The 27,243-nt window shown below is 39.7% G+C and overlaps 1 protein-coding gene and 1 pseudogene across 1 annotated transcript in view; both read left to right on the forward strand.

Moving 5' to 3' along the window:
• TXNDC16 (thioredoxin domain containing 16) overlaps positions 1 to 27,243 on the forward strand; it is a 120,573-nt gene that overhangs the window by 13,175 nt on the left and 80,155 nt on the right. The window lies entirely within an intron of this gene.
• On the forward strand, positions 19,877 to 25,470 carry LOC110590535 (annotated as a pseudogene).

Consider the following 27,243-nt stretch of genomic DNA (forward strand, 5'->3'; position numbering starts at 1 on the left):
CTCTCTAATTTCTTTCATAAGGGTTCTATAGTTTTCAGAGTACAGCTCTTTTACCTTTTTGGTTAGGTTTATTCCTAAGTATCTTACTGTTTTTGTGCAGTTGTAAATGGGATTGATTCCTTGATTTCTTCTTCTGCTGCTTCATTATTGGTGTATAGAAATGCAGTAGATTTCTGTATATTGACTTTGTATCCTGTGACTTTACTGAATTCATGTATTTCTTGCAATAAAATAAATAAATAAATAAATAAATAAAATCTTTAAAAAAAAAAAAAGATTTTTCTTATGGGCGCCTGGGTGGCTCAGTTGGCTAAGCGACTGCCTTCAGCTCAGGTCATGATCCCAGGGTCCTGGGATCGAGTCCCACATCAGGCTCCCCCTGCTCTGCAGGGAGCTTGCTTCTCCCTCTGCCTCTGCCTGCCACTCCCCTGCTTGTGCTCTCGCTCTCTGTCAAATAAATAAATAAAATCTTTAAAAAAAAAAAAAGATTTTTCTTGCTTCTTGAGATATGCCTGTATTGCCCTATACTTCCCTCTTAGGACCCTTTTGCTGTTTCCCAAAGCTTTTGGACTGTTGTCTTTCATTTTCATTTATTTCCATGTATTTTTTAAAATTTCTTCTTTAATTTCCTGATTGACCCATTCATTCATTTTTTTTTCTTTTTAAGTAGAGCCCAATGTAGGGCTTGAACTCATAACTCTGAGATCAAGACCTGAGCTGAGATCAAGAGTTGGATGCTTAACTGCCTGAGCCACCCAGGCTCCCTTACCCACTCATTCTTTAGTATAATGTTCTTTAGCCTCCATGTATTTGTGGTCATTCCAATTTTTTTCTTGTGGTTGACTTCAAGTTTCATCCCATTGTGATCAGAAAATATGCATAGTATGATCTCAGTCTTTTTGTACTAGTTGAGGCCTGATTTGTGACCTAGTATGTGATCTATTCTGGAGAAGGTCCCATGTGCACTTGAAAAGAATGTGTATTCTGCTGCTCTGGGCTGAAATGTTGTGACTGTATCTTTTAAGTCCATGTGGTCCAGTGTGTCATTCAAAGCCATTGTTTCCTTGTTGATTTTCTGCTTGGATCATCTGTCCATTGATGTAAGTGGGGTGTTAAAGTCTCCTACTATTATTATATTATTATTAATGAGTTCCTTTATGTTTGTTATTAATTTATTTTATATACTTGGGTGCTCCCAAGTTTTGGGCATAAATACTTATAATTGTTAGATCTTCTTTTTGGATAGACCCCTTCATTATGATGTAGTGCCCTTTTTCAGCTCTTGTTATAGTCTTTGGTTTAAAATCTAGTTTGTCTGATGTAAGTATGGCGACTGCCTTTCTTTTGACATCCACTTGTATGGTAAATATTTCTCCATCCCCTCACTTTCAATATACAGGTGTCTTTAGGTCTAAAAAGAGTCTCTTGTAGGCAGCATATAGATGGGTCTTTTTAAAATTTGTTTTTAGGGCGTCTGGGTGGCTCAGTCGTTAAGTGTCTACCTTTGGCCCACATCGAGCTCCCTGCTCCACGGGAAGCCTGCTTCTCCCTGTCCCACTTCCCCTGCTTGTGTTCCCTCTGTCGCTGTGTCTCTCTCTGTCAAATAAATAAAAAAAATTGTTTTTAAAGATTTTATTCATCCATGAGAGACAGAGAGAGAGAGAGGCAGAGGCAGAGGGAGAAGCAGGCTCCCCGTAGAGCAGGGACTCTGATGTGGAACTTGATCCTAGGACCCTGGGATCATGACCTGAGCCAAACGCAGATGCTCAACCAACTGAGCCACCCAGGCGCCCGGGTCTTTTTTTTTTTTAATCCATTCTGACATCCTATGTCTTTTGATTGGAGCATTTAGTTCATTTACATTCAGAGTGATTCTTGATAGATAGGAATTTTATTACTTGTTTTGTTGTTGTTTCTGGAGATTTTCTTTGTTCCTTTCTAGTCTTTGTCACTTTTGGTCTTTCTTTCCCACTCAAAGAGTCCCCTTTAATATTTCTTACAGGGCTGGTTTAGTGGTCAGGAACTCCTTTTGTTTGTCTGGGAAACTCTTTATCTCTCCTTCTGTTCTGAATGACAGCCTTGCAGGATAGAGCATTCTTGGCAGTATATTTTTCCCATTCAGCATGTTGAATATATCATGCCACTCTCTTCTTGCCTGCTAAGTTTCTTTGGAGAGATCTGTTACTAATCTTATTTGTCTTCCCTTGTTCGTTAGGGACTTCTTTTGTCTGCTTCATTTAGGATTTTTTCCTTATTCTGTATTTTGCAAATTTTACTCTGATATGTCTTGGTGTTGGCTTGCTTTTGTTGATTTTGATGGCAGTTCTCTGTGCCTCCTTGATTTGGATATCTGTTTCCTTTCCCAGATTGGGGAAGTTTTCAGCTGTAATTTCCTCAAATAAACCTTCTGCCCTCTTTCCCTTCTTCTTCTTCTGGGACTCCTATGATACGAATGTTATGCTTTATGGAATCGCTGAGTTCCCTAGGTCTTCATTCATGATCCATTATTTTTCTTTCCCTCTCAGCTTCATTATTTTCCATAATTTTATCTTCTGTATCACTTATTTGTTCCTATTATTCTTCCATCCTTGTGGTCATTACATCCAGTCAGTTTTGCATCTTGGTTATTGAAGTTTTCATTTCAGCCTGACTGTGTTTTAGGTCTTTTATCTCTTTGGTAAGGATCTCCCTGGTGTCTTCTATGCTTTTCTCAAGCCCAACTAGTATTCTTATGATTGTTGCTTTACATTGTGGATCAGGAATATTAGTTATATTTGTTTTGATTAGATCCCTGGCCGTGACCTTTTCTTGTTCTTTCTTTTGGGATGAATTCCTCTGTCTTGGCATTTTGTCTAGGTCTCTGTCTTCTTCTTTGTGTTAGGAAAGCCTGTTATGGGGGTGCCTGGGTGGCTCAGTCGGTTGAGCATCTGCCTTCGGCTCGGGTCATGATCCCAGGGTCCTGGGATTGAGCCCCACATCAGGCTCCCTGCTCAGCGGAGAGCCTGCTTCTCCCTCTTTCTCTGCTGCTCCTTCTGCTTATGCTTTCTCTCTCACTCTGTCAAATAAATAAATAAAATCTTAAAAACAAACAAAAATGAAAGCCTGTTATCTTTCCTGCTCTTGAGAGTAATGGTTTTATGAAGAAGAGGTCCTATGCTGTCCAGGGCCTGGTGCTTCAGGAAGTGTTTCAGAATGTGCACTGTGCTGCGGTGTGTTTTGGCACCTCTTTCCTAAAGGTCAGTCCTCTTCAGAGTTTCTCCTTGCCTGCAGTGGCGAGTGTTTGGACCTTGGCCAGAGTGTGGCTAGTTTTAACTAGTTGTATTCTGGTCTGTTTGTTAAGAGAGACCTGATGCTATTTCCATTAGAGCTGAAGCTTTGTAGAACCTTATGGTTAGTAGATGTGCTAGGTGGGGGGTGGGGGGGGTTGTGCTGGTCTTCTTGGGGAGGGGCCCACCACACGGGTTCTCAGGCACACTTGCCCAAGAAAGCAGCACCAGCAGAGCACAGGGGGTGGGGCTTGGTGTAAGCTGTTTAGGCCACCACTGTTGGCTCTGTGCTGCTTACTGAAATTAGTTTATGCTGAGGGGTGGGGGAGGGAAGTGGGGCCAACCCTCTTTGTTGTCCCTAGAGTGGGGAATACACACCTGCTGCTGTCCAGGAAGCCCTTCCAGAAGAGCAAAGAATCTCTCCTTGTGTGTCTCAGGCATCCCTCAGATCCCTGCCTTTCCCCTGTCTGTGTTCAGCATGGCTGCCCACGTGGTAGCATAGTGCACCTTGGGGTCTATCCCAGGCAGATTGGCTGAGTTTTAAAACTCCAAACTTTAGGGACCTGGCATGGTGGGAACCTGCGCTGGTCCTCTGGGCAGGGTCTCACTGTACTGGGAGTGATGCAGGTTTGTCTCAGAAGGGCAGTTGCACCAAAGTGCAGGGGTTTGGAGTTTGGTATAAAGCACAGCAAAAAGCTGGTGTCCAGGTTAGCTGCCCTCAGCAGGTGTCTTTGCACCTATGCTGAGAGGTGGGGGAGGGAAATAGTGCCCACTAGCTCTTTAGTCCACCTCTCTCAGATGCGCTCCAAGAATGGGGAACCACCTCTCCCAGTGGGTCCCAGGGAATCCTCTGATCACGACATCTGCCCCCCAGCTATCTGCCCTCCTTCTCCACAGGAGAACTGCAGCCCCTGCCAGGCTCCACACCAGCCCTGCTGTGGACAGCTAAAACTCTAGTCTTTGAGCCCCACTGGTTGTCAAAAAAAAAATCTTGTAAATCAGCTCCTCTCATTTTCCCAGTCAGTGGCTTTGGGGAAGTGTTTTCCTTATGCAATCCCCTGTGCACTCCTCTCTCTCTCTCTCCCTCTCTCCTTCCCTCCCCCCACCTCTCTCTCTCTCTCCCTCCCTCCCTCCTCTGTCTGTGACCAGGGCTCCCTCCCCTCTGCAGCACCCATGATCTCTTTCTCCCCCAAACCACATCTCTGCACCTCCTACCTTCCATGATATGTCCTCTTCTCTCCCTCTAGTTGTGCAGTTTATTCTGTCAGTCCTCAGATCAATGTCTTGGGTATTCAAAATGATTTGATATTTATCTACCGGTATTTGAGGGATGAGGCAAATCTAGGGTCCTCCTACTCCATTTTAGCTTCTCCTCCACTTTTTCCAGTTTTAGAATTTTGTCATAAACAAACAACTTGATTAAAGAGAAGAATTAGTAAATCAAACCTAGGTTCGGCAATTTGTAAATTTCTGCCCATGGTACTGGGAATTCTCTCTGTCTGAGATATGGTTATGAGTGTACAAGACACCACTACTAATCTCTTACCCTTCCAATTTAGAGGATGACCTAGATTTTTTTTTTTAAAGATTTTATTTATTTTAAATTAATTTTTTAAAAGATTTTATTTATTAGAGAGAGAGAGCATGAGAGGGGGGTGGGTCAGAGGGAGAAGCAGACTCCCCGCTCAGCAGGGAGCCTGATGCTGGACTCAATCCTGGGACTCCAGGATCATGACCCAAGCTGAAGGCAGTCACTCAACCAACTGAGCTACCCAGGCACCCTAAAGATTTTATTTATTTTAGAAGAGAGAGAGAGAGAGAGCATGAGCATAAGTGGGAGGGGGGGGTTAGCATTAGGAGGGGAGAGAAAGACAAGCAGACTCCATGCTAAATGCAGAGCCTGATATGGGGCTCAACCTCATGACCCTGAGATCATGACCTGAGCCAAAACCAAGAGTTGGATGCTCAACTGACTGTGCCATCCAGGTGCCCCTAGATTTTGTTTTTTTTAGAGCAGTTTTAGATTTAGAGAAAGTTGAGCATATAGTGCAGAGAATTCTGGTATAACTCCTTTTCTGGACTCAATTTCCCTTATTGTTAACATTTTGCATTAGTGTGGTACATTTGTTACAATTGATGAACCAAGATCAATACCTTATTAACAAAAGTACATAGTTTACAGTAGAATTCAGGCTTTCTGTTGTACAGTTCTGTGAGTTTTGACAAATGTGTAATGACATGTATTCACCATTATAGTATCAAACAGAATAGTTTCACTAGCCTAAAAAATTCCCATACTTCACCTGTTTATCCCTCCCTTCCACTCCACAACCACTAATCTTTTTACTGTCTCTGTAGTTTTGCCTTTTCGAGTGTCATATAGTTGGAATCCTACAGGTGTAGTTTTCAGATTGACTCCTTTTACTTAGCAGTATTTATTTAAGTTTCCTCCATGTCTTTTCATGGTTTGATGGCTCATTTTTTAAAAATTTTAATTCCAGTATACCTAACATACAGTGCTATATTAGTTTCAGGTGTACAAAATAGTGATTCAGCAATTCCATACATCACCCAGCACTTAATCATGACAAGTGCGCTCCTTAATCCCCATCACCTATTTCACCCATACCCCCCATCCACCTCCCCTCTGGTAACCATCAGTTTGTTCTCTATAGTTAAGAGTCTGTTTCTTGGTTTGTTTCTCTCTCTTTTTTTTCCTTTGTTCTTTTTTTTGTTCGTTTGTTTCTCAAATTCTACGTATGAGTGAAATCATATGGTATTTGTCTTTCTCTGACTTATTTCACTTAGCATTATACTCTCTAGCTCTATCCAAGTTGTTGCAAATGGCAAGGTTTCATTCTTTTTCATGGCTGAATAATATTCCATTGTATATATATACACCACATCGTTATCCATTCATCTATTGATGGACATTTAGGTTGCTTCCATAATTTGGCTGTTGTAATTAATGCTGCAATAAACATCAGGGTGCATGTATCCCTTTGAACTAGTGTTTTTATATCCTTTGGGTAAGTACCTAGTAGAGCAATTGCTGCATCATAGGGTAGTTCTATTTTTAACTTTTTGAGGAACCTCCATACTGTTTTTCAGAGTGGTTGTACCAGTTTGCATTCCTACCAGCAGTACATGAGGGTTCCTTTTTCTCCACATACTTGCCAACACTTGTTTCTTGTGTTTATTTATTTATTTATTTTGAGGGAGAGAGAGAAAGAGAGAGTGGGGGAGGGGCAGAGAGAGAGGGAGAGAGAGAATCTTTTTTTTTTTTAAGATTTTATTTATTTATCTGAGAGAGAGAATGGGAGACAGAGAGCATGAGGGGGGGAGGATCAGAGGGAGAAGCAGACTCCCCACTGAGCAGGGAGCCCGATGTGGGACTTGATCCCAGGACTCCGGGATCATGACCTGAGCCGAAGGCAGTTGCTTAACCAACTGAGCCACCCAGGTGCCCCGAGAGAGAGAATCTTAAGCAGGCTCCATGCCCAGTGCAGAGCCCAGCACCAGGTTTGATCTCATGACCCTGAGATCTTGACCTGAGCCAAAATCAGGAGTCTGGACACAACTAATTGAGGCACCCAGGCACCCCTGTTTCTTGTGTTTTTTTATTTTAGCCATTCTAACAGGTGTGAGATAGCTAACAGATATCTCACTGTAGTTTTAATTTGCATTTCCCTGATGATGAGTGATGTTGAGCATCTTTTCATGTGTCTCTTGGACATGTGGATGTCTTCTTTGGGGTAATGTCTGTTTATTTCTTCTGGATGGCTCATTTCTTTTGGTCACTGAATAGTATCCCATTGTATGGTTATACCAGTGTTTGTTTATATGTTCACCTATTGAAGACATCTTGGTTGATTCCAAGTTTTGGCAATTATGAATAAAGCTTCTATAAATGTTCCTGTGTAGGTTTTTTTTGTATGGATGTAGTTTTTAACTCATTTGGGTAAATACTTAGGGATGTGATTTCTGGATCATATGGGAGGATTATGTTCAGCTTTGTAAGAAACTGCCAAGCTGTCTTGCAGTGTGGCTGCTACTCTTTTGCATACACACCTACAATGAGTGAGTGAGTTCCTGTTGTTCCACATCCTTGTCAGCATTTGGTATTGTCAATTTTTTTTTTTTAATTTTAACCATTCCAGTTGTAATATCTCATTGTTTTATTTTGCAATTTCCTAATTACATATGATGTTGTGCATCTTTTAATATCCTTATTTTCCATCTGTGTATTTTCTTTGGTGGAATATCTATTCAGATCTTTTGCCTATATTTTTGTTTTTTTTTAAAGATGTATTTATGGTCCTCTGTTTTATATTGCAGAGGACCACAGGGGAAGGAAGGAAAACTGAATGGGAAGAAATCAGAGAGGGAGACAAACCATTAGAGACTCTGGACTCTGGGAAACAAACTGAGGGTTTCAGTGGGGGGATGGGGTAACCAGGTGATGGGTATTAAGGAGGGCACGTGTGGTGATGAGCACTGGGTGTTATACGTAACTAATGAATCATTGAACATTACATCAAAAACTAAAAAAAAAAAATTATTTTAGAGGGGTGGAGGGGCAGAGGGAGAGGGAGAGAGAGAGAATCTCAAGCAGACTCCCTGCTGAGCATGGAGCCCTACACGGGGCTCAGTCATACAACCCTGAGATCATGACCTGAGCAAAATCAAGGGTTGGATGCTTAACTGACTGAGCCACCCAGGTGCCCCATCTTTTGCCCATATTTTAATTAGATTGTTCTGTTATTGTTGAAGTTTTGTGTTTTTGACAACCAAGAATCTTTATTTTTTAATTTTATTATTTTTTTTACTGAAGTATAATTGGCACACAATAGCCTATTAGTGTTTGGTGTACATAATAGTGATTTGATGTTTTTATACGTTGCAAAATTATTTCAACAATTGCCATCTGTCACCGTGTAAAATTATTATAATACCGTTGACTACTGTCACCATGTTGTACATTACATCTCCATGACTTTATTTTTCTATTTTTTATTTTCTTTGCTGCAGCACTTTATTTTCCTCACACAATGATGCTTTGCTGGGGCCTAATGTTTTCTCATGACAGTAGAAAATCAAAATTTACTGTCATATTAAAGAATTGAGAATTGGGTACAAAAGCCTTACATAAGTTAAAAGGATGAATAAATTTATAGTTGTAAATGCAAACTGTTTTCCAGCTCACAGCAATTAACAGTCCACAGTGTTCTGGCAGGAAAACACTGGGTAAGAAAGGAAAGTGGGTCCTAAGGCTTGGACATTCCCAAGCCTGTCAGACCAGCAAGGTAGAAGTGACAACTGGTTCAGGACTCTTGCCAGCCTCTAGAGAAATCCTGGAATAGGCAGCTTTTACACATTAATACCCTGCACAGATCAAGAACCTCATGGTCTTGCAGATTCTCATCAAACCAATGGATTTCTCTTTCCATGACTTTATTTTTTTTTTTAATTTTATTTTATTATGTTATGTTAATCACCATACATCATTAGTTTTTGATGTAGTGATCCACGATTCATTGTTTTCATATAACACCCAGTGCTCCATGCAGCCCATGACTTTATTTTATAACTGAGAGTTTGTACCTTTTAATCCCCTTCACCTATTTTGCCCTCAACCCCTCCTACCTTGAGTCTGTTTTGTTCTTTTGTTTTTTAGATTCCACATGTAAGTGAAATCATACAGTATTTGTCTTTCTCTGTTTGACTTCCTTCACTTAGCAGAATACACTCTAGGTCCATCCATGTTATCTCAAATGGTAAGATTTCATTCTGTTTTGGGTGCCTGCGTGGCTCAGTTGGTTAAGCGACTGCCTTCGGTTCAGGTCATGATCCCAGGGTCCTGGGATCGAGCCCTGCGTTGGGCTCCCTGCTTGGCGGGAAGTCTGCTTCTCACTCTCCCACTCTCCCTGCTTGTGTTCCCTCTCCCGCTGTCTCTCTCTCTGTCTCTGTTAAAATAAATAAATAAAAAATCTTTAAAAAAAAAAGATTTCATTCTGTTTTATGACTAATACTACATTGTGTGTATGTGTGTGTGTGTATCACATTTTTTTAAAATCCATTCATCCATAGATACTTAGATTGCTTCTATATTTTGGCTATTGTAAATAATGCTGCAATGAATATAGAAGTGCATATATTTTTACAGATCGGTGTTTTTGTTTCCTTCAGATAAATACCCACAAGTAGGATTGCTGGATCATATGGTAGTTCTATTTGTAATTTTTTGAGGAACTTCCATACTGTTTTCCATATTGGCTATACCAATTTACATTCCCACCAATAGTGTACAAGGGATCCTTTTTCTCTATATCCTCAAGAGCAGTTTTTTTTTTTTTTAATCATTTTGATAATAGCCAATCTGACAAGTGTGAGGTAATATTGTGGTTTTGATTTGCATTTCCTTGATGATTAGTGATGTTGAGCATCTTTTCATGCACCTGTTGGCTATCTGTATGTCTTCTTTGGAAAAATGTCTATTCAAGTCCTCTGCCCATTTTTTAATTGGGTTATTTGGGGTTTTTTTTGATATTAAGTTGTATAAGTCCTTTATATATTTTGGATATTAACTCCTTATTTTTTTAAATTTTTTTATTATGTTAATCACCATACATTACATGATTAGTTTTTGATGTAGTGTTCCATGATTCATTGTTTGTGCATAACACCCAGTGCTCCATGAGGAACATGCCCTCTTTAATACCCATCACCAGGCTAACCCATCCTCCCACCCGCCTCCCCTCTAGAACCCTGTTTTTCAGAGTCCATAGTCTCTCATGGTTCGTCTCCCCCTCCCATTTCCCCCCCTTCATTCTTCCCCTCCTGTTATCTTCTTTTTTTTTTCTTAACATATAATGTATTATTTGTTTCAGAGGTACAGTCTTGCACAATTCATAGCGCTCACCATAGCACATACCCTCCCCAATGTCTATCACCCAGTCACCCCATCCCTCCCACCCCAACCCCCACTCCAGCAACCCTCAGTTTGTTTCCTGAGATTAAGAATTCCTCGTATCAGTGAGGTCATATGATACATGTCTTTCTCTGATTGACTTATTTCGCTCAGCATAACACCCTCCAGTTCCATCCACATTGTTGCAAATGGCAAGATCTCATACCTTTTGATGGCTGCATAATATTCCATTGTGTATGTGTATATATATATATATACCACATCTTTATCCATTCATCTGTTGATGGACATCTTGGCTCTTTCCACAGTTTGGCTATTGTGGACATTGCTGCTATAAACATCGGGGTGCACGTACCCCTTCCTACATTTGTATCTTTGGGGTAAATAACCAGTAGTGCAATTGCTGGATCATGTGGTAGCTCTATCTTCAACTTTTTGAGGAACCTCCATACTATTTTCCAGAGTGGTTGCACCAGCTTGCATTCCCACCAACAGTGTAGGAGGGTTCCCCTTTCTCCGCATCTTCGCCAACATCTGTCGTTTCCTGACTTAATTTTAGCCATTCTGACTGGTGTGAGGTGGTATCTCATTGAGGTTTTGATTTGGATTTCCCTGATGGCGAGCGATATTGAGCACTTTTTCATGTGTCTGTCAGCCATTTGGATGTCTTCTTTGGAAAAATGTCTGTTCATGTCTTCTGCCCATTTCTTGATTGGATTAGTTGTTCTTCGGGTGTTGAGTTTGAGAAGTTCTTTATAGATTTTGGATACTAGCCCTTTATCTGATACGTCATTTGCAAATATCTTCTCCCATTCTGTCAGTTGTCTTTTGGTTTTGTTGACTGTTTCTTTTGCTGTGCAAAAGCTTTTTATCTTGATGAAGTCCCAATAGTTCATTTTGCCCTTGCTTCCCTTGCCTTTGGCGATGTTTCTAGGAAGGAGTTGCTGTGGCTGAGGTCGAAGAGGTTGCTGCCTGTGTTCTCCTTTAGGATTTTGATGGACTCCTGTCTCACATTTAGGTCTTTCAACCATTTGGAGTCTATTTTTGTGTGTGGTGTAAAGAAATGGTCCAGTTTCATTCTTCTGCATGTGGCTGTCCGATTTTCCCAGCACCATTTGTTGAAGAGACTGTCTTTTTTCCATTGGACATTCTTTCCTGCTTTGTCAAAGATGAGTTGACCATAGAGTTGAGGGTCCATTTCTGGGCTCTCTGTTCTGTTCCATTGATCTATGTGTCTGCTTTTGTGCCAGTACCGTACTGTCTTGATGATGACAGCTTTGTAAAGAGCTGGAAGTCCGGAATTTTGATGCCGCCAGCTTTGCTTTTCTTTTTCAACATTCCTATGGCTATGCGGGGTCTTTTCTGGTTCCATACAAATTTTAGGATTATTTGTTCCATTTCTTTGAAAAAAGTGGATGGTATTTTGATGGGGATTGCATTGAATGTGTAGATTGCTCTAGGTAGCATTGACATCTTCACAATATTTGTTCTTCCAATCCATGAGCATGGAATGTTTTTCCATTTCTTTGTGTCTTCCTCAATTTCTTTCATGAGTATTTTATAGTTTTCTGAGTACAGATCCATTGCCTCTTTGGTTAGATTTATTCCTAGGTATCTTATGGTTTTGGGTGCAATTGTAAATGGGATCGACTCCTTAATTTCTCTTTCTTCTGTCTTGTTGTTGGTGTATAGGAATGCCACTGATTTCTGTGCATTGATTTTATATCCTGCCACTTGACTGAATTCCTGTATGAGTTCTAGCAGTTTTGGGGTGGAGTCTTTTGAGTTTTCCACATAAAGTATCGTATCATCTGCAAAGAGTGAGAGTTTGACTTCTTCTTTGCCAATTCGGATGCCTTTGATTTCTTTTTGTTGTCTGATTGCTGTGGCTAGGACTTCCAATACTATGCTGAATAGCAGTGATGATAGTGGACATCCCTTCCGTGTTCCTGACCTTAGGGGGAAAGCTCTCAGTTTTTCTCCATTGGGAATGATATTCGCTGTGGGTTTTTCATAGATGGCTTTTATGATATTGAGATATGTACCCTCTATCCCTATACTCTGAAGAGTTTTGATCAAGAAAGGATGCTGTACTTTGTCAAATGCTTTTTCTGCATCAATTGAGAGGATCATATGATTCTTGTTCTTTCTTTAGTTAATGTACTGTATCACGTTGATTGATTTGCGGATGTTGAACCAGCTTGCAGCCCAGGGATAAATCCCACTTGGTCGTGGTGAATAATCCTTTTAGTGTACTGTTGGATCCTATGGCTAGTATTTTGGTGAGAATTTCTGCATCCATGTTCATCAAGGATATTGGTATGTAACTCTTCTTTTTGATGGGGTCTTTGTATTGGGGATCAAGGTAATGGTGGCGTCATAAAACGAGTTTGGAAGTTTTCCTTCCATTTCTATTTTTTGGAACAGTTTCAGAAGAATAGGTATTAATTCTTTAAATGTTTGGTAGAATTCCCCTGGGAAGTCATCTGGCCCTGGGCTTTTGTTTGTTGGGAGATTTTTGATGACTGCTTCAATTTCCTTAGTGGTTATAGGTCTGTTCAGGTTTTCTATTTCTTCCTGGTTCAGTTTTGGTAGTTGATACATCTCTAGGAATGCATCCATTTCTTCCAGGTTACCTAATTTGCTGGCATAGAGTTGCTCATAATATGTTCTTATAATTGTTTGTATTTCTTTGGTGTTGGTTGTGATCTCTCCTCTTTCATTCATGATTTTGTTGATTTGGGTCATTTCTCTTCTCTTTTTGATAAGTCTGGCCAGGGGTTTATCAATCTTGTTAATTCTTTGAAAGAACCAGCTCCTAGTTTCATTGATCTGTTCTACTGTTCTTTTGGTTTCTATTTCATTGATTTCTGCTCTGATCTTGATTATTTCTCTTCTCCTGCTGGGTTTAGGCTTTATTTGCTGTTCTTTCTCCAGCTCCTTTAGGTGTAGGGTTAGGTTGTGTACTTGAGACCTTTCTTGTTTCTTGAGAAAGGCTTGTATTGCCATGTACTTGCCTCTTAGGACTGCTTTTGCTGCATCCCAAAGATTTTGAACAGTTGTGTTTTCATTTTCATTGGTTTCCATGAATTTTTTTAATTCTTCTTTAATTTCCTGGTTGACCCATTCATTCTCTAGTAGGATGCTCTTTAGCCTCCATGTATTTGAGTTCTTTCTGACTTTCCTCTTGTGATTGAGTTCTAGTTTCAAAGCATTGTGGTCTGAAAATATGCAGGGAATAATCCTGATCTTTTGGTACCGGTTGAGACCTGATTTGTGACCTAGGATGTGATCTATTCTGGAGAATGTTCCATGGGCACTAGAGAAGAATGTGTATTCTGTTGCTTTGGGATGGAATGTTCTGAATATATCTGTGAAGTCCATTTGGTCCAATCTGTCATTTAAAGTCTTCATTTCCTTGCTGATCTTTTGCTTAGATAATCTGTCCATTTCAGTGAGGGGGGTGTTAAAGTCCCCTACTATTATTGTATTGTTGTTGATGTGTTTCTTTGCTTTTGTTATTAATTTGCCTATATAATTGGCTGCTCCCATATTAGGGGTATAGATTATTTACAATTGTTCTTGTTGGATAGACCCTTTAAGTAGGATATAGTGTCCTTCCTCATCTCTTATTACAGTCTTTGGTTTAAAATCTAATTTGTCTGATATAAGGATTGCCACCCCAGCTTTCTTTTGGTGTCCATTAGCATGGTAACTGGTTTTCCACCCCCTCACTTTCAATCTGGGGTGTCTTTGGGTCTAAAATGAGTCTCTTGCAGACAGCATATCGATGGGTCTTGTTTTTTAATCCAATCTGATAGCCTGTGTCTTTTGATTGGGGCATTTAGCTCATTTACATTCAGGGTAACTATTGAAAGATAGGAATTTAGTGCCATTGTATTGCCTGTAAGGTGACTGTTACTGTATATCGTCTGTGTTCCTTTCTGGTCTATGTTGCTTTTAGGCTCTCTCTTTGCTTAGAGGACCCCTTTCAATATTTCTTGTAGGGCTGGTTTTGTGTTTGCAAATTCCTTTAGTTTTTGTTTGTCCTGGAAGCTTTTTATTTCTCCTTCTATTTTCAATGACAGCCAGCTGGTTATAGTATTCTTGGCTGCATATTTTTCTCCTTTCATGTTCTGAACATATCCTGCCAGTCCTTTCTGGCCTGCCAGGTCTCTGTGGATAGGTCTGTTGCCAATCTAATGTTTCTACCATTGTAGGTTACATATCTCTTCTCCCAAGCTGCTTTCAGGATTTTCTCTTTGTCTCTGAAACTCCTAAGTTTTACTATTAGATGTCGGGGTGTTGACCTATTATTATTGATTTTGAGAGGAGTTCTCTGTGCCTCCTGGATTTTGATGCCTGTTTCCTTCCCCAAATTAGGGAAGTTCTCTGCTATAATTTGCTCCAATATACCTTCTGCCCCTCTCTCTCTTTCTTCTGGGATCCCACTTATTCTAATGTTGTTTCGTCTTATGGTATCGCTTAGCTCTCGAATTCTGCCCTCGTGATCCAGGAGTTATTTATCTCTCTTTTTCTCAGCTTCTTTATTTTCCATCATTTGGTCTTCTATATCACTGATTCCCTCTTCTGCCTTATTTATTCTAGCAGTTAGCACCCCCATTTTTGATTGCACCTCATTAATAGCCTTTTTGATTTCGACTTGGTTAGATTTTAGTTCTTTTCTTTCTCCAGAAAGTGTTTCTCTAATATCTTCCATGCTTTTTTCAAGTCCAGCTAGTATCTTTAAAGTGATGATTCTGAACTCTTGATCTGACATCGTACTAATGTCCGTATTGAGTAGGTCCCTGGCAGTAGGTACTATCTCTTGTTCTTTTTGTTGAGGTAATTTTTTCCGTCTTGTCATTTTGTCTAGAGGAGAATAGATTAATGAGAGAACAAAATGCTAACAGGGTAACAACGTCCCCAGAAAATATACTCTAAACAAATCAGAAAAGACCTGAAGCTGGGGGAAAGGAAAGGGAAAGAAAGGAAAAAGAAAAAGATAAAAACAAACAAAAACAGAACAAAACAAACAAAAAAACAGAATATGATCAAATATGATCAGGGGCGCCTGGGTGGCTCAGTTGGTTAAGCGACTGCCTTCGGCTCAGGTCATGATCCTGGAGTCCCGGGATCGAGTCCCGCATCGGGCTCCCTGCTCGGCAGGGAGTCTGCTTCTCCCTCTGACCCTCCCCCCTCTCATGTGCTCTCTCTCTCTCAGTCTCTCTCTCAAATAAATAAATAAAATCTTTAAAAAAAAAATATCAGGTTGGTGCATAGATCAGTGCCACACACTAGATTTTGGGTGTATTTTGGTCTGTTAGAAAGTGCCTCCCAAAATTTTAAAGAAAGAAAAACTTATATATGTACAAAAATAAGGGTTGATATGATGAAGGGGTGGAATATGATTGTAAAGATGAAAATTATAAAAAATTTTAGAAAAAGAATTGATAAGTTGTTTGAAAAAAGAAAGAAGAGGATTTAAAAAAAAAAAGGAGGGAGAGTATGTGATCAGTCAGGAGAGTAGAACAAAACCATACACTAGAGATTTAGGGTATATTTTGATCTGTTAGAAGAAACTATCTCAAAATTTTAAAGAGAGAACAACTTATATATATATACGCCAAAAATAAGGGTAACTACTATGAAGGTATAGAATATGACTCTAAAAATGAAAAATAAAAATGTTTTTTAAAAAGGAGATTGATAAGATGTTGGTTGAAAAAGGGAAAAAGAAAAATTAAAAAAAAAAAAAAGACAGTTAAAAAAATTAACTTTGAAAGACTAAAGAATCATGGTAAAAAAACCATGGATTCTATGTGCATTATTCCCCTAGTGCTGGAGTTCTGCCATTCTCATTGACTGGTAAACTTGGTCTTGGCTGGCTGTTCTCACTGATCTTCTGGGGGAAGGGCCTGTTGGCTGTGGTTCCCAAATGTCTTTGCCGGAGGCGGAATTGCCCCACCCTTGCCCGGTCTGGGCTAGGTAATCTGCTCGGATTTGCTCTCGGGAGCTTTTGTTCCCTGCACGCTTTCCCTACAGCTTTGGAGGATGAGAGTGAAAATGGGGGCCTCCCAGTCTCCGCCCCGGAGGAGCCGAGAACTTGGGGCTCCACTCCTCAGTGAGCCCCCAGAGAAAAGCAGTCAGTCGCTCCCGTCTCCCCGGTCTCCAGCCACACTCTGTGCTCACCCGGCCCGTGACAGAGCATTTCTATCTCTGGCACCTGACTCGGTTTGGAGTCTCCAAACCCAGCAGATCCCTGCGGTGCGCTCCCGCGCCGCTCCTCCCGGGGGAGGAAGGGGAGTCTCCCCGGATCTGCCACTTGTTGGGTCCCTGCTGGAGGAGCAGTGGCCCGACTGTGCCACGGATCACGGTTTATGGCAGCCCCGAGCTGAGAGCCCTCTCCTCGGCTCTGTCTCTGCAGCCGGCTTCCCTGCTCTGATACCTGGGAGCTCTGCCGCACTCAGGCACCCCCGGTCTTTCTGTGACCCCAAGGGTCCTGAGACCACACTGTCCCATGAGGGTTTTACCCCCCACTTAGCCACTGGAACAATGTCCCTCAGCAGAGCCGACTTCTAAAAGTTCCAATTTTGTGCTCCGCGGCTCTATCACTTGCCAGAGTGACTGACAGAGGCCCCCTCCCCCGCCATCTATCCTGCCGAATATCACCTCGGATTCACTTCTCCGCCCGTCCTACGTTCCAGAAAGTGGTTGCTTTTCTGTTCAGAGAATTGCTATTCTTTCCTTCGATCTCCTGTTGAGTTTGTAGGTGTTCAGAATGGTTTGATCCCTATCCAGCTGAATTCCTGAGACCAGAGGAAATCCAGGTCTCCTACTCCTCCGCCATTTTGCTCTGCCCCCAACTCCTTATTGGATGTACAATTTGCTAATATCTTCTTCCATTCAAGAGGTTGTCTTTTCCTTATGATTTTCTTCGCTGTGTAAAAGCTTTTTAGTTTGATATACTCCCATTTGTTTGTTTTAGCTTGTTTTGCTTTTTGCTGTCCAAAAAAATATTGCTAAGACAGATATGAAAGAGCTTACTGCCTATGTTTTCTTCCAGGAATTTTATGTTCCAGGTCTTACATTCCAGGTCTTTAATCCATTTTATTTTGGTACATGGTATAATATAGTGGTCCAGTTTTATTCTTTTGCATGTAGCTATCCAGTTTTCCCAACACCATTTAAGAGTTCTTTTGTGTATCTTGAATACAAATTCTTTATTAGACATTTTGCAAATATTCTCTCCCAGGCGTGGCTTTTTTTCATTCTCTTAACAGTGTCTTTGACAAAGCAGGAGTTTTTAATAATAATAATGAAGTCCAGCTTAACAATTTTTTCTTTATGGATTGTACTTTCAGTGTTGTATCCAAAAATTCGTTGCCAAATCCGAGGTCACCAAGATTTTCTTCTATATTATCTTCTATAAGTTTTATAGAAGTTTGTATGTTTTACATTTAGATCTATGATTCATTTGAGTTACTCTTGTGAAAGTGTAAAGCCGGTGTCTAATTTCATTTGTTTGCATGTGGATGTCCAGTTGTTTTAGCTATCCTTTCTTCATTAAATTGCTTTTTCTCCTTTGTCAAAGATGAGACTCTATTTGTGTGGTTTCAGTTTTAAACATAAAGCTTTGATGTTTGGAATTTAACTAGTATAGGGATGGATTTAGCTCTATACTAGCCAGGTAGCTACACAGTTGTCTCAATACAACTGAGGTTAGTGAATCTCTTTACTATTCAAGACATTACCTTTTATACTAAACTCTCATGTGTATATGTATACATACATACTAGTACCGTTGCTTTAATTATTGAGGCTTTATAATATGAAGGTCCAGCCCCTTCATATTTCTGTTTTCAGAATTGCTTGTTCGTTTTGTTTACATATGACATTTAAAATTAGCTTGTCCACTTTCTCCCCCTCCCTGACTAAATCCTACTGGCATTAAATTTATAAATTTGTTTTTAGGGACAATTGACATCTTTATAATGAATCTTTCCATCCCAGACCTGATGTCTTTCCATTTGTTCAGCTTTTCTTTTGTGACCTCCAGTAGAGTTTTAATGCTTTCATCATTTATGACTGGACACTTAAATATATTGCTAGGTATTTTATCTCTTTAGTTTCTATTGTAAATGGGTTCTTTTCTTTCATTGTCTCCTAGCATACACATATTAATATTTTATGTGTGTATATGTATGTATAATATATGTGTATGGGAAAGATAGAAGTATAATGTATAATTATAATTATATGTATTAAGTTTATGTCCTTTGACCTTACTGAATTTTTATTATTTTAAAGAAGACTGGAAAAACAAACTAGTTAGATTACAGTAATAATACCTTTATTGTAGAATGCATGAAAAATATAGAAAGCCATGAAAAGCCCACCTAAAATTCTTCATAATCCCATTTCCTAGAGCTAGTTATTTATTTTTGTTTATATCCTTAAGTTTTTTTCATAAGACACTGTTATTTGATATTAATATATATATAAGAGCTTTGTCTTTTTTTCTAAGACACCATTATCTGATACTAAATATATAAGCTATATCTGTGTATATATATATATATTTATATATGCAAGTATATTATATAGGAGGTATATAGTTATATATAAATAAGTCTTCTAAGTTTAAGTTAAGCATTTTATTAGGCAATAAACTGATGAGCCAAAGCTTACTGGCATTTATTCAAATATGTTAATTTCAATTAATTTTTCAGTTATTTGTGACTCAAATCCACTTCTTAGCCTTGTAATCAAGAAGAAAAAATATTTGTAGATTATATTGTTTTTATATTTCTCAAAATACTTGTATATATACTCAAAACTTGCATTTGAGAATATTTATATTGCTTTATTTGGCTTGCTTTTTAAAAATGTGTAAACCCATGCTGTTACTTTTTTCTTCAAAGCGTTTGAATTTGTTCTTTATGTAGAATGTTTTCATTGAGATCAGCGATCTGCAATTATATTTGAACTTTGCTTCTTTGGCAACAGAAAAGATCAAGGTTTTAGCTAACTTTTATTCTCTGAATATAGGAAAATTGTGTTTAGGAGAAAGATTAAGTTAGTAAAAATCTAAGAATAGAATAATACATATAAAGTTAGGGTAAGCTTTATCTATTTTTGGACCGTTATGGCCAGTTAAGTAGTGTTTTTTGGTAAGATATTTAAAATACTCCTAAAATACCATTGATTAAAAATATACTGACATATTGGTCTATTAAAATTTTCCTACATTGGGGCGCCTGGGTGGCTCAGTCAGTTAAGCCTCTGACTATTGATTTTGGCTCCAGGTCATGATCTCAGGGTCGAGCCCGATGCTCGGCTCTGTGCTGGGTGTGGAGCCTCCTTAAGATTCTCTCTCTCCCTCTCCCCCACCCCTACTTGTGCACATGTGTGTGTGGGCACACATGAGCGTGCATGGGTGTTTGCTCACTCTCAGAAAATTTTTTTTCCTTGCATTGATATTTCAGGATATATTAAGTGAAATAAAGCAAGTCTTTTCGAGAGTAGCACAGCACCATGTATGTAAGATGGCAGGTATTATTAAGTCTAGATCTCTGAAGGGTCTCTGATGTTACCCTACTTGTATATATAATTGCAGAAACACTAGGGCTGTGAATCAGAAGTCAGACCACAGAGCAGTGACAGCAGCTAGGGTAGCATGGTAGTACTAGGTCCTCCTTACCTGGTTCTCCATAGAGCAAAAGGTGAGAGCCATATGCTTACACCTGGACTTATAGCGAGGTTTGGAGAAGGAGAACTCTGAAATTATGACTCTCTGAGCTTCTTTTTTTTATTAGATTTTATTTATTTTTTTGAGAGAGCTCGAGAGAGCACAAGCAGGGGGAGCAGCAGAGGGAGAAGTAGAAGCAGGCTTTCCGCTGAGCAGGGAGCCCTGATGTGGGGGCTCGATCCCAGAATCCTGGGATCATGACCTGAGCCGAAGGCAGACATTTAACCAACTGAGCCACCCAGGGGCCCGTGAATCTCTGAGCTTCTATAAGAGCTGACACATCTAATCTTTCTTTCTAGAGGTAGAGTGGTTGCTCAGCTTATTTTTTTTCTCTGAAAGTAAACAGATCCTCTCTGGGGCAGGAGAAGATCTCTGCTCCTAAATTTAACCTTTGGCTTCAGGGAGGATAGGAAAGGTTTTATTGCTCCTTGAATGGGAGCTTGTGGCTTCAGAGAAAGGAGGCAAGCTTAGAAGGTGCAGAGGAGACAACCTCCAATGTTATGTCATGCTAGATTTCATCTGTAGGAGACTTGGACTGTGTAGGAACACTGAGAAATCCAGGGAGCATTGTCTTGTAACAGAGACACATATAAATACATGTTTATGGCTTATATGTATATGGCATACATATTCAAGGTTCACAGGAAACTGATAATATTGGTTTACAGGAAGGGAATGGGGAAGCTGGGATTGGGGGAAGGCGTATAGGTAGACTCAACTCTTCACTACAAACGTACCTTGTGTTTTGAACCATATGGAAATTGTTACCAATTTGCAAAATAAATAAAATTTAAATTGAGAATTGGGATTTATAGTCTAAAAGTTCTTAGCCCTGTTTTCTAAAATATACATAGTTAAAACTGGTGGAATTGAGTGGTTTGATAACCATATAAGGAAAATTTTATTCCCAGCTTCTGGATAAAAAAGGGTGATATTTAGAAAAAGAGTTAAAATAGTAACTAATCTTTATTTGTTGATTGAGAATATCATATATCTAACCAGTGTGAGGCAGGTCAGGTAGAGGATAGGAGATTAAGGCACTATAATCTCAAATGTGGATTGCAAAGTTGTATGATATATGAAGAAGTCAGGATTTACTGAGGATTTGAGTCCCCATTCCTGATTTTCCATAGTGTGATCTGAGCAATTTATCTTTTCTGGTTTTCCTCTTTTTTAAATGTTACGATTGCAACCTCATGAGATTGTTGTGAAGATCAAATAAGGTAATGCCTGTGAAAATAAATTGTGGGTTTTAGCCAGTACTCTATGAGTGTTAGTTGCTTTTTTCTGTGTAAATGCAGGAAGTCTCCTTTTGCAATTAAGAAAAAAAAAAAAAGGAATCCAAATTCAGATGTTCTGTTTCACACACAGCACTAACAGAAGTGAGTTCATGCGAGTTCATGCTGTGATAGTTGCTGTGATATTTGCAGTGAGGTAGCAGTTGCAAAGAAGGACCATCCTTATAGTCATTGTTGATTCCTAAACACCATCAAATGATGCAAAAGGAAAGATTATACAGGACTATAAGAAACAATGAAAGCTCATGAACTCTTCATTAAAATGTGGTACTTGGTATTCTTGTGGCAGTGTTTTGTCACAAAGTGGTTTCTTTCCCTTTAAATTAACATACTACTTATTAAAATATGAACTTCAAATATTAGGGGAGTTATTTTCAACTATCATAATTTCTGCTAATATTTTGTCCTTTAATACATTATTGCCAAGCCAGGCTATTAAGTCTTAAGGTGACGTTATTATAGAACCTCTGGAAAAAGCTACTCTTAGTGTCTTCCTCTAAGATCCTAAACTGCACCCATGCTGGTCCTGTCTTAATAGGTTTGGCTATTGCTTGTTCTTTTATCTGTGTCAGGTTTGTTAGTGCACAGTATTGTCAGGTGGGTTCCTGTTTGGTAGTGACATACTTTTTACTGGGAAATTGTAATAAAAAATTACTTTCTTGGATTTGAATTCCTCACAGCTCTATGTTAACTGGTAGAAGTGATTATTTCCCCATACGGTGCCCTTTTATACCAAGTCCTTATACCAATGCATAGCACTATGCATGACATGTATTAGGTGTTCATAAAATATTGGATTGATGGATGAGTGAATTTGGAAGCTTCACTCTTTGGTTGTTAAAAATGGGAGAAGCAGAAATCCTTTCATGTTACAAGCCTGCAAGATTGTTTCTGGTGATACAGTTTTATAAGGAGTAAGCTAATAGGAGAATATACAATATACGACAAAAAGGATAAGACCCATATTTGTGTATTTGTGAATTTGTTATTACTTGTACTCTCCATTTATATTTCAGAGGTGGCTTCTGTTTGTTATTTTAACTGTATTAATTTAGAAAATGCTTAATAAATATTTTGGGATATTTCATTTTATACATGGATCTGCCCAGTCACAATGTAATTAATTTAGATAAAAGTAATTTGTTCCTCTCCCAGTGTTGTTTTTCGTCCTTCCCCTCCCCTTTTTTTCTTTCTTTCTTTTAAGAAAAAAATTTTTTTTTTTTTAATAAGGATTTGGTATGGCAAAATGGAAGGTAACATTTCCTTTTTACTGCTTTTTAGGAATAATGACCCAAACCTAATGTAAAAATAGTCTTTTTTTTTTTTTTTCTGAAAAAAGGCTGAACGGCCTGCTGCTCCAAAAGCAGGATCAAGTAGACTCTTCAGTTTCTTCCTTTCCTCTCCTTTCCTTCCTTGCTTTTTTTTTTTTTTTTTTTTTGGCACCGGTTCAGTTCTGGGCCATATTATAGTTTTGATAGGAGGGTCTCAGGAAAAGCATGCCAAAGAAAAGGAAGGCCTTTCTGGGGCGGGAAGAGCTTCCAAGGTCAGAGCAGCTCCAGACTGTTTCACCCCATCATTAAACAAGAAAATGCCAAGACAGGCTTTTCCTTTTACCCATTTCTGTCAGGAGTTCTCCTCTTTGTGACTAGAGTGAAGGAGCACAGGCTTGTGAATGGATCCTAGAGATCCCTGCATGTCCCCATATTCTAGAAATTAACATTAAAAATGTGTTAAAGCTAGGAAGCCACTGGGAACAATCACGGAGGTCATTAGATTATGAATGTCATTAGTTTTGGTTATTATTACCTCATGGATAATGACTACTTAATGAGCTTTGGGACATTAGGCAAGGTAACCTCTCTAAGAGAGCCCCGTGACCTTATCTCTAAAATGGAGTTAATGATAGTACGGATCTCAGATGGTTGCTATGAAAATTAAGCAAGACTGAGTGCATTTCTGAGTGTTTTTAGTTAAAAGCCTAAAAATCTGGGTCTGACTGGCTTAAGCAGAAAAGGATTTGGAGTGGATATAGAAATCTCAGGCTTGCTAGAAGGGCTGGAGAACTGGACTCAGAGTTAATACAGTTCTAAATTAGAGTCAAAAGCATGACCCACAACTAGTCTGGGAGCGATGGCTGCATTAGTGCTGAGTGTCAGATGCGACAGCTTGCCTCACCTGTGCTGGGCTGTCATTGACACTGTTGTCACTCCTGCTTTTAAAGCTGACTATTGCTCTACTGCTTCTTGAAATAATTCTGTACTGTCCCTTATTCTTTACATCACTGGCTCCTGATCCAGAATGTCAGGCAAGTGATTCTGGGTCATATGGCCGTGCCTTGCAGCAGGGAGCCTAGAAGAGCAAATTTATGATATTATTAGCTTTCGTGGGGGGATTTGGGCTCTGCCCACTGTGAAGACATAGAAAACCGGAAATCCCCAAAGCAAAAGAGAGTTCAGAGCTGGGCAGTCCCCAGACTGATAAAATTGCCACTACCGTGGAGTGCTTTGTACTATGCCTGACATGTGGTAGGTGCCCCCCAAACGTTGGCTTTTGTTAATTTATATTTGCCAGTTTTTTTTTTTTAAGATTCTATTTATTTATTTGACAGAGAGAGAGAGAGCACAAGTAGGCAAAGAAGCAGGCAGATGGAGAGGGAGAAGCAGGCTCCCCGCAGAGCAGGGAGCCCAATGCGGGACTCGATCCCAGGACCCTGGGATCATGACCTGAGCCAAAGGCAGCCGCTTAACCGACTGAGCCACCCAGGCACCCCTATATTTGCCAGTTTTACTGAGAAACAAGGTTAGGGAGATTTGTACTCCCAGATAGGATTTTTGAAGCAAGTGGATTAGATCTGCTAGAGCAATAAAGATAAATGGGCAGATGTAATTTCCAAGCCTAGAATTTATGTGCTAGTCCAATTAAGTTCACTAGATGTCCTCTCCCTCTGGACTGAAATATTTCAAGGGTAATTCTGGACAGGTTAGCCAAAATGTATAAGCAACAAACAACCCAGGTTGCCACCGAGACTCCCCTGCCATTCATTAGTTGCCTCCCTTTTCACCTGGTTTCCCATTTATGAGTGGTCAGTACTAAACATAGTTTAGAAAGTTCTGGCCTCAGTGTCAGAAGACCTGGATTTGAATCTCAGCTCTACCTGTGACTACCACTCTGATCTGGACAGGTTACATAATCCCTCAGGTTGTTCCATGTGTGTATAATAAAGAATATTTAGATCAGATACAGTCAGCTGGAGTCTGGCGTGCAACTCTTTTGCTGACTTGTTCAATCTCACTGAGCTGCACCTGGAACACACCGACTTGGTCAAAGTGAACTTCGCCCACCTCCCATGCCTCATCTCCCTACACTCCCTCTGCCTGAAGAGGGACAAGGTGGCCATTGTGGCTAGTTCACTGGACTGGGTTTGGAACTTGGAGAAAATGGACCTGTTGGGCAATAAGATCAAATACATGGAGCCCCATGTGTTTGAGACCTTGCCGCACCTGCGGTCTCTGCAGCTGGACTCCAACCGCCTCATCTACATTGAGCCCTGGATCCTCAACTCTTGGAAGTCATTGATGAGCATCATCCTGGCCAGGAACCTATGGGACTGTGGACGCAATGTGTGCGGCCTGGCCTCATGGCTCCACAGCTTCCAGGGGTGCTATGGTGACAAATAGCAGCGTGCCAGTCGGGAGTACGTGCAGGGCAAAGACATCCTAGATGCCGTGTGCACCTTCTGCCTCTTCGAGGTTGGGGCCAAGTCCACAGCGGCCATCTGCTCTGGGCCGTCACAACCACAGTGACCTGGGCTCCCAGCCAGTCCGGCCACCATACTTGCTGACGGCAGGGAGGGGCAGCTCGATGGCACGTAGGAGCTGGCTACTATCGCTCTCCCCCCAGAAAGCATGCTGATAACACCATGCAGATCCACAAGGTGGTCACAGGCACCATGGCCCTCATCTTCTCCTGCCTCATCGTGGTCCTGGTGCTCTCTGTCTCCTGAAAGTGTTTCCTAGCCAGCTTCAGGCAGCTCAGATAGTGCTTTGTCACGAGTGCAGGAAGCAAAAGCAGAAATGGACCATGCATCAGATGGCTGCCATGTCTCCCCAGGAATACTATGTTGATTACAAACTAAACCACATGGAGGGAGCCCTGGTGGTCATGATACACTCCTTGACTGAAACTGTAAGGGGATATTTCAACAGGAAGGTCTGTCCATATTAAGGAATCTGAGAGTGTAAAAAGGTAGTAATCATTGATTTTTTTTTTTGTAAACGATATGTTTAAAATAAAATAGCACAGTTTTTACCAAAAAAATATTTAAATAATACCATTGAGGATTTAAATGAAAACATGTGAAAATATCTAGCAAATAGTACTGCTCAGTAAATATTTCTTTTAAAGAGCCCTGGGAATTACAGAAGATTAAGTTTTACATTTCTTCAAAAAAAATTGAAGAAATCTATAATGTATAGGTAAATATGTAAGCCAGTGTAATTTAGGGCACCTATTTCAGGGTATCCATTAAGTCACAATAGTTTTATAGTAATACTAAGACCTTATTTGCCTTTTTCATTTTCATTCTCTTATGAATTCAGTTTCCAGAGGCTATATGATGTGTTGTGTGATGTCACAACAGATTGAGTGAAGACACAGATATGAGAATCCAGCTGTCTTCTATTTAGCCCAAATAGTAAAGAGATTTGCAAAAATATAAAACAATGCCACTCTTATCACCAGATTTTTCTTTTGTTTTGGAAAATTTAGTTAGTTTTACATAGAGTGTTAATATGCAGTGGTGTTTATTATTAAAGAATTAACAAATATTTTTAAATTGCTGTTTTAATTTCTATTTTGGTAACTACAAATACAGGTAACCTACATAAAAAAAAGCTCTTTGAGGAGTTCAGTGATTTTTAAAGGTACAAAGGATCCTGAGACCAAAAAGTTTGAGAACTGTTGTATTCTCAGAAAGTGCCGTGTTTTCCATAAAAGGAAACTATGGTTGACTAATTTATTGGAGACAGTTTGATTATTTAAGTATATGGACTTGGAACAGTTTTTAAAAATCCTTGAAGTTTAGCCTAAAAAATACACATACACACACACACATACACACACACACATGCATATGGAGGATTAAGTGGGATGAGCTGTTAGGGATAGATAATTTATATAGAAGTAGAAAATTTAAAAAGGAAATTCTTTTGGATGAAGAAATATGATTAATTAGTCTGATCTACACATTGAAAAGATGATCTGGAAGAATTATGGTCAGGTGGAAAGATCACTGAATTAGGAACAAAGAGACCTGTTTTATGTTCTATTCCTGGCTCCTCAATTCCATGTTTTGGATTTGCATTTCTTCAAATGAATGGGAATAAATAATTCCTACCCTGCTTTTTCTTTCATTCATTCAACAAATATTGATTGCTTAGAATGTACTAGGCTCTATTCTAAGTTATTATAGTGATTAAAATATGCAAGGCCCTGACTCAGGAAGGTAACAGTTTTAATAAAAGATGCAGGCATAAACAAGTAAATAAATATATAAGCAATTGCAAATTGTGATAAGTGCTACAAAGGATCAAGTAGTGTGAAATTAAAGAGAAAAATGCTACAGACCTAATTACAGAGGACCAACAGGGTAGGTTTCTCTGAGGCAGTGATGTTTAAACTAAGACCAGATACATGAGAAGGAGCAGAGAGAGTAGTTTTCAGCAAAGAGAACTGTGTGTGCAAAGGCCTTGAGGTGTGCCTAAAGTATGGTAGACATGAGAAATGGTAAAACAAAATGGAGTTGGAGAAGTAGGTCATGCAGAGCCTTGTATGCTGTGGAAAAGAGCCTTCAGTTTAGACGTGTAAAGGGTTCAAATATGTTCAAGGCTGAGAGATGTTTACGGGATTATTGGGCCAAAGTAGGATATTAGTGAATACAACTTAAGTACATTAAGGTAGTTGTGATGGAGAAGGAGCACCATTTCTCGCAACTGTTCC

This window comes from Neomonachus schauinslandi, chromosome 9, assembly GCF_002201575.2.
Source record: "Neomonachus schauinslandi chromosome 9, ASM220157v2, whole genome shotgun sequence".
NCBI lineage: Eukaryota > Metazoa > Chordata > Mammalia > Carnivora > Phocidae > Neomonachus > Neomonachus schauinslandi.